This window comes from Cyanistes caeruleus, chromosome 14 (genome assembly GCF_971803275.1).
Source record: "Cyanistes caeruleus chromosome 14, bCyaCae1.hap1.1, whole genome shotgun sequence".
Lineage (NCBI taxonomy): Eukaryota > Metazoa > Chordata > Aves > Passeriformes > Paridae > Cyanistes > Cyanistes caeruleus.
Window position 1 is genome coordinate 191,061 of NC_141714.1, and position 17,845 is coordinate 208,905.

Below are 17,845 nucleotides of genomic sequence, written 5' to 3' on the forward strand. Positions count from 1 at the left end.
CAAAATTTCCCAGCCTGTCCCACAGAGCTCCAGCCCAGCCAGGCAGCTGCGGGGTGTCCGCCTCCGTGGAATAGTCCCATACCTCTTTTGGAACAAATGCAGACATCCTGCAGGGATGGAGAGCAAAATCCAAGCGATGGGGAGCTTTGGGGACTGCTGGGGGAATCAGGGAGCAGGTGGCAACAAGGTGACAGGGGTAGGCTTGGAGCAGGGTGAATGAAGAGCGTGCTGGCACAAGGAGCCAAGGGTTGTGTTGTGGCCGTTGCTGGATGCTGGAAGTTCTAGCTGGAGCGTACACTGTGACATCACCGCCAGGAGTTCAGGCCCAGGCTGAAGTGGACAACGGAGACCGTAGAATGAATGATGGAATCCCTGGGTGCTTGGGCTTGGAAGGGACCCTAAAGACCATCTTGTTCCAAGCGGAGCGATCTTCGCCCAGAATAGGTTGCTCAGACCCCCGCTCCCAGCTGGCCTTGGATGTTGCCAAGGATGGAGCATCCCCAGCCTCTGTGCACAGCCCGGGCCAGTGGCCCAGCAGCCGGAGTGGAAAAGAGCAGCTTCATTAGATCCAACTTCAAGCTCACTCCTGCAGTTGAAAGGCTTCTCCTCTCTGTGCCCATCTTTCCTAGAGCTGCAGGGAGGCCTCGCCAGCCCCCTTCTCTTTCCAGGCTGAGCATCCCCAGCCCCACACGGACAGCAGTCCGATGCGTGGCAGTCAAGGCTAAAGGGTAGCAAATGGCTACATCAGGAAGTGAGAGATGGAAGCTTTTGGAGATGGAAGCTTTACCTCTAAATGTAGAAAAGAAAGAGAAGTGGAGGGGGAAATGGTGGGACTCTGGCTCTGTTCTAACTGGCGAAGATTTTCTTTTCTTCTTTTCTGTCGTGCTAACCCAAGTTTTGTTGTTTGAAAGGAGGTTTAGCAAAATATCCATCGTCTTCTCCACTGCTGAAACACTGAACAACACCTGGGCAGGCTGAGGATGCAGAGCAAAACCTGCAAATATCTACTGCTGATCGTGATCCTGGGGAATGCAGCTAAAGCCAGCCAAAAGCAATTTCTGGAAAGTCAAGCCTGCTCTACGTGTTCTGGAGTTTGGTTGTGCCAACTTCACCAGTCATTTCTAAAAAAGGAAAAGAAACTCCAAGCAAAACAGAGAAAAACACAAAGAAACCAACCCAAAGAAACCAATCAAACAAACAGATAAAACACCCCCAATCAAACCAAAGGCAATGAGAAGTTAGGACTAGTTGTAAGGATATCACAGCAGGCGAATGGCTGCTTCCTACTTGGATCACCATCCAAAGCCACCTAGAACAACTTCTCCAAAACGTATCCAACAGGAGAAATGGAAAAAGTGATCCATGGCAGCTCTGCATTGTGGTGAAGGATGAGCATGCAGTGGTCCAGATGCAGCACTGCCCACCCTCCAGGCTGCTGTTTGCTCTGCTGAAAGACTCTTGCAGGACTGTGGCCCCTCTCCATGCAATGGAAATCATTGCCACAGCTCTCAGTTGAGGCACTGGCATTTCCAGAGCCAGATTCAGGCACAATCCTACTGCCTGCTGAGCCTCTGGGAAAGGTGCTGAGCATCTTCAGGCCTAGAAGCACAAAAGAGCTCAGGCTCTCCCCGAACTGGGTTTTCAGGGCAGCTTTCCATATCTCTGCAAGATTTCTTCATCCCTCAACACGTCTGACTTTATTATGTCCAACGATGCATTTGGGTTTCTTCCGTCCTCTTGTGTGCCCGTGAGTAACCTTCCACGTGGATGAAGGAGATTGTGTACAGGACAATTGATTGCGGCATTGCCATTTGGCTTCACTGTCACTCAGTTGAACACGGTCCTTATCTAAGAAGGACTTCCAAGAAATGGGTAGGAGTTTTGGCTGTGAGAGGAGCAGAAAGCACATTTTCTACAGCAAATTGCTAGCTGATGCACTTTCCTCCCTGCCAAAATAGTGATTGCCATTCATCTTCCTGGGAAGAATGTAAAGACCCATTCAGAGATGCCAGGTTCAGCTGGCCTGTGGCTTTGTGTGCCTCATTTCACATGTCCAATTTCAAGGGCCACTAAAAGAGGCTCATGTTTGCCTTGCAACCCACAAGTGCTGTAGGTATTTCCAGGAGAAGAGGGAAAACATCGCTGTCCTGTGGTGTGGTAGAAATGCCACCACAACTGTGATTGTGTGAGCAAAGCCAGCCAGTGCTTTTTGGGGCAGCAGCAGCAGCTGAGAGTGTGGCAGAGCGGTTTTGATACTCTTTTTAGAATCCTGCAAACGTTGTTCCCGAAACAACCCACAGCTTTGCAAATGTGCCCGAAGAAAATGCAAAGAGAACTGGGGTGTGAAAATCAAAGACTGTTTATCTGTAGAAGAAAAGGAACAAGAATGAACTACACCACATATTTACACTGTAAGAATATTGGTAACAACAACAACAACAACAAACTATAGAACCTATTTACCTGAGAACAGCTCTAACAAAACTCTATGAAACGTATTTACAGGCAACTTAAACAAACTCTAAAACCTCTATCCTGAACACAACAACTGTAAAACGTATGTACAGCAGGGTGGCATCTGTGTCTGTGATGTCCCTAAGTCCTGGAAGAAAAACAAGTAGCACGGTCAGTGCAGTCAGGCACGGAAGGGTGTTCCATGTGCTGCCGGGCTGGGACACTGGCCCAGTGGGACTCTGCTGCCAGAAGGGAGCCTGGCTGGGGGCTGTGGCCCAGGCACTGGAACAGGGCTTGTGTGGCCCACAGCAAGCCCAGGCCAGGCCAGGGATGGCCAGCAGAATCCAGTGCATGGGCTAGCGTGTCCCTGAGCAGGGAGTGCCCAGCCCGGCCCCAGGCTGGCAGCAGGGGCCCCACTCTGCCTGTGGGGAGCACCTGCCTGTTCTGCTGCTGGCATCGGTCTTCATCCCAAGACCATGTCTTCCTCCTTGTCTTTTAGATCAATATCCATCTCTTCAATATAATCTTTCGTTTCCACCTCCATCTCTTCCTCTGTCTCGTACATATCCACATCCATCTCTTCCTCTCCAGTATCCTCTCCGTCCACTTCCATGGCTTCTTCTCTATCAGTCTGTGTATCGACGTCCGTCTCCTCCTCTCCGTCTGTGCCAGCCTGCAGAGGTAGCAAAATTTCCCAGCCTGTCCCACAGAGCTCCAGCCCAGCCAGGCAGCTGCGGGGTGTCCGCCTCCGTGGAATAGTCCCATACCTCTTTTGGAACAAATGCAGACATCCTGCAGGGATGGAGAGCAAAATCCAAGCGATGGGGAGCTTTGGGGACTGCTGGGGGAATCAGGGAGCAGGTGGCAACAAGGTGACAGGGGTAGGCTTGGAGCAGGGTGAATGAAGAGCGTGCTGGCACAAGGAGCCAAGGGTTGTGTTGTGGCCGTTGCTGGATGCTGGAAGTTCTAGCTGGAGCGTGCACTGTGACATCACCGCCAGGAGTTCAGGCCCAGGCTGAAGTGGACAACGGAGACCGTAGAATGAATGATGGAATCCCTGGGTGCTTGGGCTTGGAAGGGACCCTAAAGACCATCTTGTTCCAAGCGGAGCGATCTTCGCCCAGAAGAGGTTGCTCAGAGCCCCGCTCCCAGCTGGCCTTGGATGTTGCCAAGGATGGAGCATCCCCAGCCTCTGTGCACAGCCCGGGCCAGTGCCCCAGCAGCCGGAGTGGAAAAGAGCAGCTTCATTAGATCCAACTTCAAGCTCACTCCTGCAGTTGAAAGGCTTCTCCTCTCTGTGCCCATCTTTCCTAGAGCTGCAGGGAGGCCTCGCCAGCCCCCTTCTCTTTCCAGGCTGAGCATCCCCAGCCCCACACGGACAGCAGTCCGATGCGTGGCAGTCAAGGCTAAAGGGTAGCAAATGGCTACATCAGGAAGTGAGAGATGGAAGCTTTTGGAGATGGAAGCTTTACCTCTAAATGTAGAAAAGAAAGAGAAGTGGAGGGGGAAATGGTGGGACTCTGGCTCTGTTCTAACTGGCGAAGATTTTCTTTTCTTCTTTTCTGTCGTGCTAACCCAAGTTTTGTTGTTTGAAAGGAGGTTTAGCAAAATATCCATCGTCTTCTCCACTGCTGAAACACTGAACAACATCTGGGCAGGCTGAGGATGCAGAGCAAAACCTGCAAATATCTACTGCTGATCGTGATCCTGGGGAATGCAGCTAAAGCCAGCCAAAAGCAATTTCTGGAAAGTCAAGCCTGCTCTACGTGTTCTGGAGTTTGGTTGTGCCAACTTCACCAGTCATTTCTAAAAAAGGAAAAGAAACTCCAAGCAAAACAGAGAAAAACACAAAGAAACCAACCCAAAGAAACCAATCAAACAAACAGATAAAACACCCCCAATCAAACCAAAGGCAATGAGAAGTTAGGACTAGTTGTAAGGATATCACAGCAGGCGAATGGCTGCTTCCTACTTGGATCACCATCCAAAGCCACCTAGAACAACTTCTCCAAAACGTATCCAACAGGAGAAATGGAAAAAGTGATCCATGGCAGCTCTGCATTGTGGTGAAGGATGAGCATGCAGTGGTCCAGATGCAGCACTGCCCACCCTCCAGGCTGCTGTTTGCTCTGCTGAAAGACTCTTGCAGGACTGTGGCCCCTCTCCATGCAATGGAAATCATTGCCACAGCTCTCAGTTGAGGCACTGGCATTTCCAGAGCCAGATTCAGGCACAATCCTACTGCCTGCTGAGCCTCTGGGAAAGGTGCTGAGCATCTTCAGGCCTAGAAGCACAAAAGAGCTCAGGCTCTCCCTGAACTGGGTTTTCAGGGCAGCTTTCCATATCTCTGCAAGATTTCTTCATCCCTCAACACGTCTGACTTTATTATGTCCAACGATGCATTTGGGTTTCTTCCGTCCTCTTGTGTGCCCGTGAGTAACCTTCCACGTGGATGAAGGAGATTGTGTACAGGACAATTGATTGCGGCATTGCCATTTGGCTTCACTGTCACTCAGTTGAACACGGTCCTTATCTAAGAAGGACTTCCAAGAAATGGGTAGGAGTTTTGGCTGTGAGAGGAGCAGAAAGCACATTTTCTACAGCAAATTGCTAGCTGATGCACTTTCCTCCCTGCCAAAATAGTGATTGCCATTCATCTTCCTGGGAAGAATGTAAAGACCCATTCAGAGATGCCAGGTTCAGCTGGCCTGTGGCTTAGTGTGCCTCATTTCACATGTCCAATTTCAAGGGCCACTAAAAGAGGCTCATGTTTGCCTTGCAACCCACAAGTGCTGTAGGTATTTCCAGGAGAAGAGGGAAAACATCGCTGTCCTGTGGTGTGGTAGAAATGCCAGCACAACTGTGATTGTGTGAGCAAAGCCAGCCAGTGCTTTTTGGGGCAGCAGCAGCAGCTGAGAGTGTGGCAGAGCGGTTTTGATACTCTTTTTAGAATCCTGCAAACGTTGTTCCCGAAACAACCCACAGCTTTGCAAATGTGCCCGAAGAAAATGCAAAGAGAACTGGGGTGTGAAAATCAAAGACTGTTTATCTGTAGAAGAAAAGGAACAAGAATGAACTACACCACATATTTACACTGTAAGAATATTGGTAACAACAACAACAACAACAAACTATAGAACCTATTTACCTGAGAACAGCTCTAACAAAACTCTATGAAACGTATTTACAGGCAACTTAAACAAACTCTAAAACCTCTATCCTGAACACAACAACTGTAAAACGTATGTACAGCAGGGTGGCATCTGTGTCTGTGATGTCCCTAAGTCCTGGAAGAAAAACAAGTAGCACGGTCAGTGCAGTCAGGCACGGAAGGGTGTTCCATGTGCTGCCGGGCTGGGACACTGGCCCAGTGGGACTCTGCTGCCAGAAGGGAGCCTGGCTGGGGGCTGTGGCCCAGGCACTGGAACAGGGCTTGTGTGGCCCACAGCAAGCCCAGGCCAGGCCAGGGATGGCCAGCAGAATCCAGTGCATGGGCTAGCGTGTCCCTGAGCAGGGAGTGCCCAGCCCGGCCCCAGGCTGGCAGCAGGGGCCCCACTCTGCCTGTGGGGAGCACCTGCCTGTTCTGCTGCTGGCATCGGTCTTCATCCCAAGACCATGTCTTCCTCCTTGTCTTTTAGATCAATATCCATCTCTTCAATATAATCTTTCGTTTCCACCTCCATCTCTTCCTCTGTCTCGTACATATCCACATCCATCTCTTCCTCTCCAGTATCCTCTCCGTCCACTTCCATGGCTTCTTCTCTATCAGTCTGTGTATCGACGTCCGTCTCCTCCTCTCCGTCTGTGCCAGCCTGCAGAGGTAGCAAAATTTCCCAGCCTGTCCCACAGAGCTCCAGCCCAGCCAGGCAGCTGCGGGGTGTCCGCCTCCGTGGAATAGTCCCATACCTCTTTTGGAACAAATGCAGACATCCTGCAGGGATGGAGAGCAAAATCCAAGCGATGGGGAGCTTTGGGGACTGCTGGGGGAATCAGGGAGCAGGTGGCAACAAGGTGACAGGGGTAGGCTTGGAGCAGGGTGAATGAAGAGCGTGCTGGCACAAGGAGCCAAGGGTTGTGTTGTGGCCGTTGCTGGATGCTGGAAGTTCTAGCTGGAGCGTGCACTGTGACATCACCGCCAGGAGTTCAGGCCCAGGCTGAAGTGGACAACGGAGACCGTAGAATGAATGATGGAATCCCTGGGTGCTTGGGCTTGGAAGGGACCCTAAAGACCATCTTGTTCCAAGCGGAGCGATCTTCGCCCAGAAGAGGTTGCTCAGAGCCCCGCTCCCAGCTGGCCTTGGATGTTGCCAAGGATGGAGCATCCCCAGCCTCTGTGCACAGCCCGGGCCAGTGGCCCAGCAGCCGGAGTGGAAAAGAGCAGCTTCATTAGATCCAACTTCAAGCTCACTCCTGCAGTTGAAAGGCTTCTCCTCTCTGTGCCCATCTTTCCTAGAGCTGCAGGGAGGCCTCGCCAGCCCCCTTCTCTTTCCAGGCTGAGCATCCCCAGCCCCACACGGACAGCAGTCCGATGCGTGGCAGTCAAGGCTAAAGGGTAGCAAATGGCTACATCAGGAAGTGAGAGATGGAAGCTTTTGGAGATGGAAGCTTTACCTCTAAATGTAGAAAAGAAAGAGAAGTGGAGGGGGAAATGGTGGGACTCTGGCTCTGTTCTAACTGGCGAAGATTTTCTTTTCTTCTTTTCTGTCGTGCTAACCCAAGTTTTGTTGTTTGAAAGGAGGTTTAGCAAAATATCCATCGTCTTCTCCACTGCTGAAACACTGAACAACATCTGGGCAGGCTGAGGATGCAGAGCAAAACCTGCAAATATCTACTGCTGATCGTGATCCTGGGGAATGCAGCTAAAGCCAGCCAAAAGCAATTTCTGGAAAGTCAAGCCTGCTCTACGTGTTCTGGAGTTTGGTTGTGCCAACTTCACCAGTCATTTCTAAAAAAGGAAAAGAAACTCCAAGCAAAACAGAGAAAAACACAAAGAAACCAACCCAAAGAAACCAATCAAACAAACAGATAAAACACCCCCAATCAAACCAAAGGCAATGAGAAGTTAGGACTAGTTGTAAGGATATCACAGCAGGCGAATGGCTGCTTCCTACTTGGATCACCATCCAAAGCCACCTAGAACAACTTCTCCAAAACGTATCCAACAGGAGAAATGGAAAAAGTGATCCATGGCAGCTCTGCATTGTGGTGAAGGATGAGCATGCAGTGGTCCAGATGCAGCACTGCCCACCCTCCAGGCTGCTGTTTGCTCTGCTGAAAGACTCTTGCAGGACTCTTGTGGCCCCTCTCCATGCAATGGAAATCATTGCCACAGCTCTCAGTTGAGGCACTGGCATTTCCAGAGCCAGATTCAGGCACAATCCTACTGCCTGCTGAGCCTCTGGGAAAGGTGCTGAGCATCTTCAGGCCTAGAAGCACAAAAGAGCTCAGGCTCTCCCCGAACTGGGTTTTCAGGGCAGCTTTCCATATCTCTGCAAGATTTCTTCATCCCTCAACACGTCTGACTTTATTATGTCCAACGATGCATTTGGGTTTCTTCCGTCCTCTTGTGTGCCCGTGAGTAACCTTCCACATGGATGAAGGAGATTGTGTACAGGACAATTGATTGCGGCATTGCCATTTGGCTTCACTGTCACTCAGTTGAACACGGTCCTTATCTAAGAAGGACTTCCAAGAAATGGGTAGGAGTTTTGGCTGTGAGAGGAGCAGAAAGCACATTTTCTACAGCAAATTGCTAGCTGATGCACTTTCCTCCCTGCCAAAATAGTGATTGCCATTCATCTTCCTGGGAAGAATGTAAAGACCCATTCAGAGATGCCAGGTTCAGCTGGCCTGTGGCTTTGTGTGCCTCATTTCACATGTCCAATTTCAAGGGCCACTAAAAGAGGCTCATGTTTGCCTTGCAACCCACAAGTGCTGTAGGTATTTCCAGGAGAAGAGGGAAAACATCGCTGTCCTGTGGTGTGGTAGAAATGCCACCACAACTGTGATTGTGTGAGCAAAGCCAGCCAGTGCTTTTTGGGGCAGCAGCAGCAGCTGAGAGTGTGGCAGAGCGGTTTTGATACTCTTTTTAGAATCCTGCAAACGTTGTTCCCGAAACAACCCACAGCTTTGCAAATGTGCCCGAAGAAAATGCAAAGAGAACTGGGGTGTGAAAATCAAAGACTGTTTATCTGTAGAAGAAAAGGAACAAGAATGAACTACACCACATATTTACACTGTAAGAATATTGGTAACAACAACAACAACAACAAACTATAGAACCTATTTACCTGAAAAGAGCTCTAACAAAACTCTATGAAACGTATTTACAGGCAACTTAAACAAACTCTAAAACCTCTATCCTGAACACAACAACTGTAAAACGTATGTACAGCAGGGTGGCATCTGTGTCTGTGATGTCCCTAAGTCCTGGAAGAAAAACAAGTAGCACGGTCAGTGCAGTCAGGCACGGAAGGGTGTTCCATGTGCTGCCGGGCTGGGACACTGGCCCAGTGGGACTCTGCTGCCAGAAGGGAGCCTGGCTGGGGGCTGTGGCCCAGGCACTGGAACAGGGCTTGTGTGGCCCACAGCAAGCCCAGGCCAGGCCAGGGATGGCCAGCAGAATCCAGTGCATGGGCTAGCGTGTCCCTGAGCAGGGAGTGCCCAGCCCGGCCCCAGGCTGGCAGCAGGGGCCCCACTCTGCCTGTGGGGAGCACCTGCCTGTTCTGCTGCTGGCACCGGTCTTCATCCCAAGACCATGTCTTCCTCCTTGTCTTTTAGATCAATATCCATCTCTTCAATATAATCTTTCGTTTCCACCTCCATCTCTTCCTCTGTCTCGTACATATCCACATCCATCTCTTCCTCTCCAGTATCCTCTCCGTCCACTTCCATGGCTTCTTCTCTATCAGTCTGTGTATCGACGTCCGTCTCCTCCTCTCCGTCTGTGCCAGCCTGCAGAGGTAGCAAAATTTCCCAGCCTGTCCCACAGAGCTCCAGCCCAGCCAGGCAGCTGCGGGGTGTCCGCCTCCGTGGAATAGTCCCATACCTCTTTTGGAACAAATGCAGACATCCTGCAGGGATGGAGAGCAAAATCCAAGCGATGGGGAGCTTTGGGGACTGCTGGGGGAATCAGGGAGCAGGTGGCAACAAGGTGACAGGGGTAGGCTTGGAGCAGGGTGAATGAAGAGCGTGCTGGCACAAGGAGCCAAGGGTTGTGTTGTGGCCGTTGCTGGATGCTGGAAGTTCTAGCTGGAGCGTACACTGTGACATCACCGCCAGGAGTTCAGGCCCAGGCTGAAGTGGACAACGGAGACCGTAGAATGAATGATGGAATCCCTGGGTGCTTGGGCTTGGAAGGGACCCTAAAGACCATCTTGTTCCAAGCGGAGCGATCTTCGCCCAGAATAGGTTGCTCAGACCCCCGCTCCCAGCTGGCCTTGGATGTTGCCAAGGATGGAGCATCCCCAGCCTCTGTGCACAGCCCGGGCCAGTGGCCCAGCAGCCGGAGTGGAAAAGAGCAGCTTCATTAGATCCAACTTCAAGCTCACTCCTGCAGTTGAAAGGCTTCTCCTCTCTGTGCCCATCTTTCCTAGAGCTGCAGGGAGGCCTCGCCAGCCCCCTTCTCTTTCCAGGCTGAGCATCCCCAGCCCCACACGGACAGCAGTCCGATGCGTGGCAGTCAAGGCTAAAGGGTAGCAAATGGCTACATCAGGAAGTGAGAGATGGAAGCTTTTGGAGATGGAAGCTTTACCTCTAAATGTAGAAAAGAAAGAGAAGTGGAGGGGGAAATGGTGGGACTCTGGCTCTGTTCTAACTGGCGAAGATTTTCTTTTCTTCTTTTCTGTCGTGCTAACCCAAGTTTTGTTGTTTGAAAGGAGGTTTAGCAAAATATCCATCGTCTTCTCCACTGCTGAAACACTGAACAACACCTGGGCAGGCTGAGGATGCAGAGCAAAACCTGCAAATATCTACTGCTGATCGTGATCCTGGGGAATGCAGCTAAAGCCAGCCAAAAGCAATTTCTGGAAAGTCAAGCCTGCTCTACGTGTTCTGGAGTTTGGTTGTGCCAACTTCACCAGTCATTTCTAAAAAAGGAAAAGAAACTCCAAGCAAAACAGAGAAAAACACAAAGAAACCAACCCAAAGAAACCAATCAAACAAACAGATAAAACACCCCCAATCAAACCAAAGGCAATGAGAAGTTAGGACTAGTTGTAAGGATATCACAGCAGGCGAATGGCTGCTTCCTACTTGGATCACCATCCAAAGCCACCTAGAACAACTTCTCCAAAACGTATCCAACAGGAGAAATGGAAAAAGTGATCCATGGCAGCTCTGCATTGTGGTGAAGGATGAGCATGCAGTGGTCCAGATGCAGCACTGCCCACCCTCCAGGCTGCTGTTTGCTCTGCTGAAAGACTCTTGCAGGACTGTGGCCCCTCTCCATGCAATGGAAATCATTGCCACAGCTCTCAGTTGAGGCACTGGCATTTCCAGAGCCAGATTCAGGCACAATCCTACTGCCTGCTGAGCCTCTGGGAAAGGTGCTGAGCATCTTCAGGCCTAGAAGCACAAAAGAGCTCAGGCTCTCCCCGAACTGGGTTTTCAGGGCAGCTTTCCATATCTCTGCAAGATTTCTTCATCCCTCAACACGTCTGACTTTATTATGTCCAACGATGCATTTGGGTTTCTTCCGTCCTCTTGTGTGCCCGTGAGTAACCTTCCACGTGGATGAAGGAGATTGTGTACAGGACAATTGATTGCGGCATTGCCATTTGGCTTCACTGTCACTCAGTTGAACACGGTCCTTATCTAAGAAGGACTTCCAAGAAATGGGTAGGAGTTTTGGCTGTGAGAGGAGCAGAAAGCACATTTTCTACAGCAAATTGCTAGCTGATGCACTTTCCTCCCTGCCAAAATAGTGATTGCCATTCATCTTCCTGGGAAGAATGTAAAGACCCATTCAGAGATGCCAGGTTCAGCTGGCCTGTGGCTTTGTGTGCCTCATTTCACATGTCCAATTTCAAGGGCCACTAAAAGAGGCTCATGTTTGCCTTGCAACCCACAAGTGCTGTAGGTATTTCCAGGAGAAGAGGGAAAACATCGCTGTCCTGTGGTGTGGTAGAAATGCCACCACAACTGTGATTGTGTGAGCAAAGCCAGCCAGTGCTTTTTGGGGCAGCAGCAGCAGCTGAGAGTGTGGCAGAGCGGTTTTGATACTCTTTTTAGAATCCTGCAAACGTTGTTCCCGAAACAACCCACAGCTTTGCAAATGTGCCCGAAGAAAATGCAAAGAGAACTGGGGTGTGAAAATCAAAGACTGTTTATCTGTAGAAGAAAAGGAACAAGAATGAACTACACCACATATTTACACTGTAAGAATATTGGTAACAACAACAACAACAACAAACTATAGAACCTATTTACCTGAGAACAGCTCTAACAAAACTCTATGAAACGTATTTACAGGCAACTTAAACAAACTCTAAAACCTCTATCCTGAACACAACAACTGTAAAACGTATGTACAGCAGGGTGGCATCTGTGTCTGTGATGTCCCTAAGTCCTGGAAGAAAAACAAGTAGCACGGTCAGTGCAGTCAGGCACGGAAGGGTGTTCCATGTGCTGCCGGGCTGGGACACTGGCCCAGTGGGACTCTGCTGCCAGAAGGGAGCCTGGCTGGGGGCTGTGGCCCAGGCACTGGAACAGGGCTTGTGTGGCCCACAGCAAGCCCAGGCCAGGCCAGGGATGGCCAGCAGAATCCAGTGCATGGGCTAGCGTGTCCCTGAGCAGGGAGTGCCCAGCCCGGCCCCAGGCTGGCAGCAGGGGCCCCACTCTGCCTGTGGGGAGCACCTGCCTGTTCTGCTGCTGGCATCGGTCTTCATCCCAAGACCATGTCTTCCTCCTTGTCTTTTAGATCAATATCCATCTCTTCAATATAATCTTTCGTTTCCACCTCCATCTCTTCCTCTGTCTCGTACATATCCACATCCATCTCTTCCTCTCCAGTATCCTCTCCGTCCACTTCCATGGCTTCTTCTCTATCAGTCTGTGTATCGACGTCCGTCTCCTCCTCTCCGTCTGTGCCAGCCTGCAGAGGTAGCAAAATTTCCCAGCCTGTCCCACAGAGCTCCAGCCCAGCCAGGCAGCTGCGGGGTGTCCGCCTCCGTGGAATAGTCCCATACCTCTTTTGGAACAAATGCAGACATCCTGCAGGGATGGAGAGCAAAATCCAAGCGATGGGGAGCTTTGGGGACTGCTGGGGGAATCAGGGAGCAGGTGGCAACAAGGTGACAGGGGTAGGCTTGGAGCAGGGTGAATGAAGAGCGTGCTGGCACAAGGAGCCAAGGGTTGTGTTGTGGCCGTTGCTGGATGCTGGAAGTTCTAGCTGGAGCGTGCACTGTGACATCACCGCCAGGAGTTCAGGCCCAGGCTGAAGTGGACAACGGAGACCGTAGAATGAATGATGGAATCCCTGGGTGCTTGGGCTTGGAAGGGACCCTAAAGACCATCTTGTTCCAAGCGGAGCGATCTTCGCCCAGAAGAGGTTGCTCAGAGCCCCGCTCCCAGCTGGCCTTGGATGTTGCCAAGGATGGAGCATCCCCAGCCTCTGTGCACAGCCCGGGCCAGTGCCCCAGCAGCCGGAGTGGAAAAGAGCAGCTTCATTAGATCCAACTTCAAGCTCACTCCTGCAGTTGAAAGGCTTCTCCTCTCTGTGCCCATCTTTCCTAGAGCTGCAGGGAGGCCTCGCCAGCCCCCTTCTCTTTCCAGGCTGAGCATCCCCAGCCCCACACGGACAGCAGTCCGATGCGTGGCAGTCAAGGCTAAAGGGTAGCAAATGGCTACATCAGGAAGTGAGAGATGGAAGCTTTTGGAGATGGAAGCTTTACCTCTAAATGTAGAAAAGAAAGAGAAGTGGAGGGGGAAATGGTGGGACTCTGGCTCTGTTCTAACTGGCGAAGATTTTCTTTTCTTCTTTTCTGTCGTGCTAACCCAAGTTTTGTTGTTTGAAAGGAGGTTTAGCAAAATATCCATCGTCTTCTCCACTGCTGAAACACTGAACAACATCTGGGCAGGCTGAGGATGCAGAGCAAAACCTGCAAATATCTACTGCTGATCGTGATCCTGGGGAATGCAGCTAAAGCCAGCCAAAAGCAATTTCTGGAAAGTCAAGCCTGCTCTACGTGTTCTGGAGTTTGGTTGTGCCAACTTCACCAGTCATTTCTAAAAAAGGAAAAGAAACTCCAAGCAAAACAGAGAAAAACACAAAGAAACCAACCCAAAGAAACCAATCAAACAAACAGATAAAACACCCCCAATCAAACCAAAGGCAATGAGAAGTTAGGACTAGTTGTAAGGATATCACAGCAGGCGAATGGCTGCTTCCTACTTGGATCACCATCCAAAGCCACCTAGAACAACTTCTCCAAAACGTATCCAACAGGAGAAATGGAAAAAGTGATCCATGGCAGCTCTGCATTGTGGTGAAGGATGAGCATGCAGTGGTCCAGATGCAGCACTGCCCACCCTCCAGGCTGCTGTTTGCTCTGCTGAAAGACTCTTGCAGGACTGTGGCCCCTCTCCATGCAATGGAAATCATTGCCACAGCTCTCAGTTGAGGCACTGGCATTTCCAGAGCCAGATTCAGGCACAATCCTACTGCCTGCTGAGCCTCTGGGAAAGGTGCTGAGCATCTTCAGGCCTAGAAGCACAAAAGAGCTCAGGCTCTCCCTGAACTGGGTTTTCAGGGCAGCTTTCCATATCTCTGCAAGATTTCTTCATCCCTCAACACGTCTGACTTTATTATGTCCAACGATGCATTTGGGTTTCTTCCGTCCTCTTGTGTGCCCGTGAGTAACCTTCCACGTGGATGAAGGAGATTGTGTACAGGACAATTGATTGCGGCATTGCCATTTGGCTTCACTGTCACTCAGTTGAACACGGTCCTTATCTAAGAAGGACTTCCAAGAAATGGGTAGGAGTTTTGGCTGTGAGAGGAGCAGAAAGCACATTTTCTACAGCAAATTGCTAGCTGATGCACTTTCCTCCCTGCCAAAATAGTGATTGCCATTCATCTTCCTGGGAAGAATGTAAAGACCCATTCAGAGATGCCAGGTTCAGCTGGCCTGTGGCTTAGTGTGCCTCATTTCACATGTCCAATTTCAAGGGCCACTAAAAGAGGCTCATGTTTGCCTTGCAACCCACAAGTGCTGTAGGTATTTCCAGGAGAAGAGGGAAAACATCGCTGTCCTGTGGTGTGGTAGAAATGCCAGCACAACTGTGATTGTGTGAGCAAAGCCAGCCAGTGCTTTTTGGGGCAGCAGCAGCAGCTGAGAGTGTGGCAGAGCGGTTTTGATACTCTTTTTAGAATCCTGCAAACGTTGTTCCCGAAACAACCCACAGCTTTGCAAATGTGCCCGAAGAAAATGCAAAGAGAACTGGGGTGTGAAAATCAAAGACTGTTTATCTGTAGAAGAAAAGGAACAAGAATGAACTACACCACATATTTACACTGTAAGAATATTGGTAACAACAACAACAACAACAAACTATAGAACCTATTTACCTGAGAACAGCTCTAACAAAACTCTATGAAACGTATTTACAGGCAACTTAAACAAACTCTAAAACCTCTATCCTGAACACAACAACTGTAAAACGTATGTACAGCAGGGTGGCATCTGTGTCTGTGATGTCCCTAAGTCCTGGAAGAAAAACAAGTAGCACGGTCAGTGCAGTCAGGCACGGAAGGGTGTTCCATGTGCTGCCGGGCTGGGACACTGGCCCAGTGGGACTCTGCTGCCAGAAGGGAGCCTGGCTGGGGGCTGTGGCCCAGGCACTGGAACAGGGCTTGTGTGGCCCACAGCAAGCCCAGGCCAGGCCAGGGATGGCCAGCAGAATCCAGTGCATGGGCTAGCGTGTCCCTGAGCAGGGAGTGCCCAGCCCGGCCCCAGGCTGGCAGCAGGGGCCCCACTCTGCCTGTGGGGAGCACCTGCCTGTTCTGCTGCTGGCATCGGTCTTCATCCCAAGACCATGTCTTCCTCCTTGTCTTTTAGATCAATATCCATCTCTTCAATATAATCTTTCGTTTCCACCTCCATCTCTTCCTCTGTCTCGTACATATCCACATCCATCTCTTCCTCTCCAGTATCCTCTCCGTCCACTTCCATGGCTTCTTCTCTATCAGTCTGTGTATCGACGTCCGTCTCCTCCTCTCCGTCTGTGCCAGCCTGCAGAGGTAGCAAAATTTCCCAGCCTGTCCCACAGAGCTCCAGCCCAGCCAGGCAGCTGCGGGGTGTCCGCCTCCGTGGAATAGTCCCATACCTCTTTTGGAACAAATGCAGACATCCTGCAGGGATGGAGAGCAAAATCCAAGCGATGGGGAGCTTTGGGGACTGCTGGGGGAATCAGGGAGCAGGTGGCAACAAGGTGACAGGGGTAGGCTTGGAGCAGGGTGAATGAAGAGCGTGCTGGCACAAGGAGCCAAGGGTTGTGTTGTGGCCGTTGCTGGATGCTGGAAGTTCTAGCTGGAGCGTGCACTGTGACATCACCGCCAGGAGTTCAGGCCCAGGCTGAAGTGGACAACGGAGACCGTAGAATGAATGATGGAATCCCTGGGTGCTTGGGCTTGGAAGGGACCCTAAAGACCATCTTGTTCCAAGCGGAGCGATCTTCGCCCAGAAGAGGTTGCTCAGAGCCCCGCTCCCAGCTGGCCTTGGATGTTGCCAAGGATGGAGCATCCCCAGCCTCTGTGCACAGCCCGGGCCAGTGGCCCAGCAGCCGGAGTGGAAAAGAGCAGCTTCATTAGATCCAACTTCAAGCTCACTCCTGCAGTTGAAAGGCTTCTCCTCTCTGTGCCCATCTTTCCTAGAGCTGCAGGGAGGCCTCGCCAGCCCCCTTCTCTTTCCAGGCTGAGCATCCCCAGCCCCACACGGACAGCAGTCCGATGCGTGGCAGTCAAGGCTAAAGGGTAGCAAATGGCTACATCAGGAAGTGAGAGATGGAAGCTTTTGGAGATGGAAGCTTTACCTCTAAATGTAGAAAAGAAAGAGAAGTGGAGGGGGAAATGGTGGGACTCTGGCTCTGTTCTAACTGGCGAAGATTTTCTTTTCTTCTTTTCTGTCGTGCTAACCCAAGTTTTGTTGTTTGAAAGGAGGTTTAGCAAAATATCCATCGTCTTCTCCACTGCTGAAACACTGAACAACATCTGGGCAGGCTGAGGATGCAGAGCAAAACCTGCAAATATCTACTGCTGATCGTGATCCTGGGGAATGCAGCTAAAGCCAGCCAAAAGCAATTTCTGGAAAGTCAAGCCTGCTCTACGTGTTCTGGAGTTTGGTTGTGCCAACTTCACCAGTCATTTCTAAAAAAGGAAAAGAAACTCCAAGCAAAACAGAGAAAAACACAAAGAAACCAACCCAAAGAAACCAATCAAACAAACAGATAAAACACCCCCAATCAAACCAAAGGCAATGAGAAGTTAGGACTAGTTGTAAGGATATCACAGCAGGCGAATGGCTGCTTCCTACTTGGATCACCATCCAAAGCCACCTAGAACAACTTCTCCAAAACGTATCCAACAGGAGAAATGGAAAAAGTGATCCATGGCAGCTCTGCATTGTGGTGAAGGATGAGCATGCAGTGGTCCAGATGCAGCACTGCCCACCCTCCAGGCTGCTGTTTGCTCTGCTGAAAGACTCTTGCAGGACTGTGGCCCCTCTCCATGCAATGGAAATCATTGCCACAGCTCTCAGTTGAGGCACTGGCATTTCCAGAGCCAGATTCAGGCACAATCCTACTGCCTGCTGAGCCTCTGGGAAAGGTGCTGAGCATCTTCAGGCCTAGAAGCACAAAAGAGCTCAGGCTCTCCCCGAACTGGGTTTTCAGGGCAGCTTTCCATATCTCTGCAAGATTTCTTCATCCCTCAACACGTCTGACTTTATTATGTCCAACGATGCATTTGGGTTTCTTCCGTCCTCTTGTGTGCCCGTGAGTAACCTTCCACGTGGATGAAGGAGATTGTGTACAGGACAATTGATTGCGGCATTGCCATTTGGCTTCACTGTCACTCAGTTGAACACGGTCCTTATCTAAGAAGGACTTCCAAGAAATGGGTAGGAGTTTTGGCTGTGAGAGGAGCAGAAAGCACATTTTCTACAGCAAATTGCTAGCTGATGCACTTTCCTCCCTGCCAAAATAGTGATTGCCATTCATCTTCCTGGGAAGAATGTAAAGACCCATTCAGAGATGCCAGGTTCAGCTGGCCTGTGGCTTTGTGTACCTCATTTCACATGTCCAATTTCAAGGGCCACTAAAAGAGGCTCATGTTTGCCTTGCAACCCACAAGTGCTGTAGGTATTTCCAGGAGAAGAGGGAAAACATCGCTGTC

General features: G+C 50.6%; 1 long non-coding RNA gene across 1 annotated transcript; it reads right to left on the reverse strand.

Annotated features, from left to right (window-relative positions):
* Positions 1 to 828: 828 nt before the first annotated feature.
* Positions 829 to 3,422, reverse strand: LOC147650468 (uncharacterized). The gene is made up of 4 exons (XR_015276324.1): positions 3,222 to 3,422; positions 2,894 to 3,127; positions 2,464 to 2,602; positions 829 to 2,364 (listed from the first exon to the last, which is right to left on the reverse strand). It is a non-coding gene; the product is annotated as an uncharacterized LOC147650468 (long non-coding RNA).
* Positions 3,423 to 17,845: the final 14,423 nt, after the last annotated feature.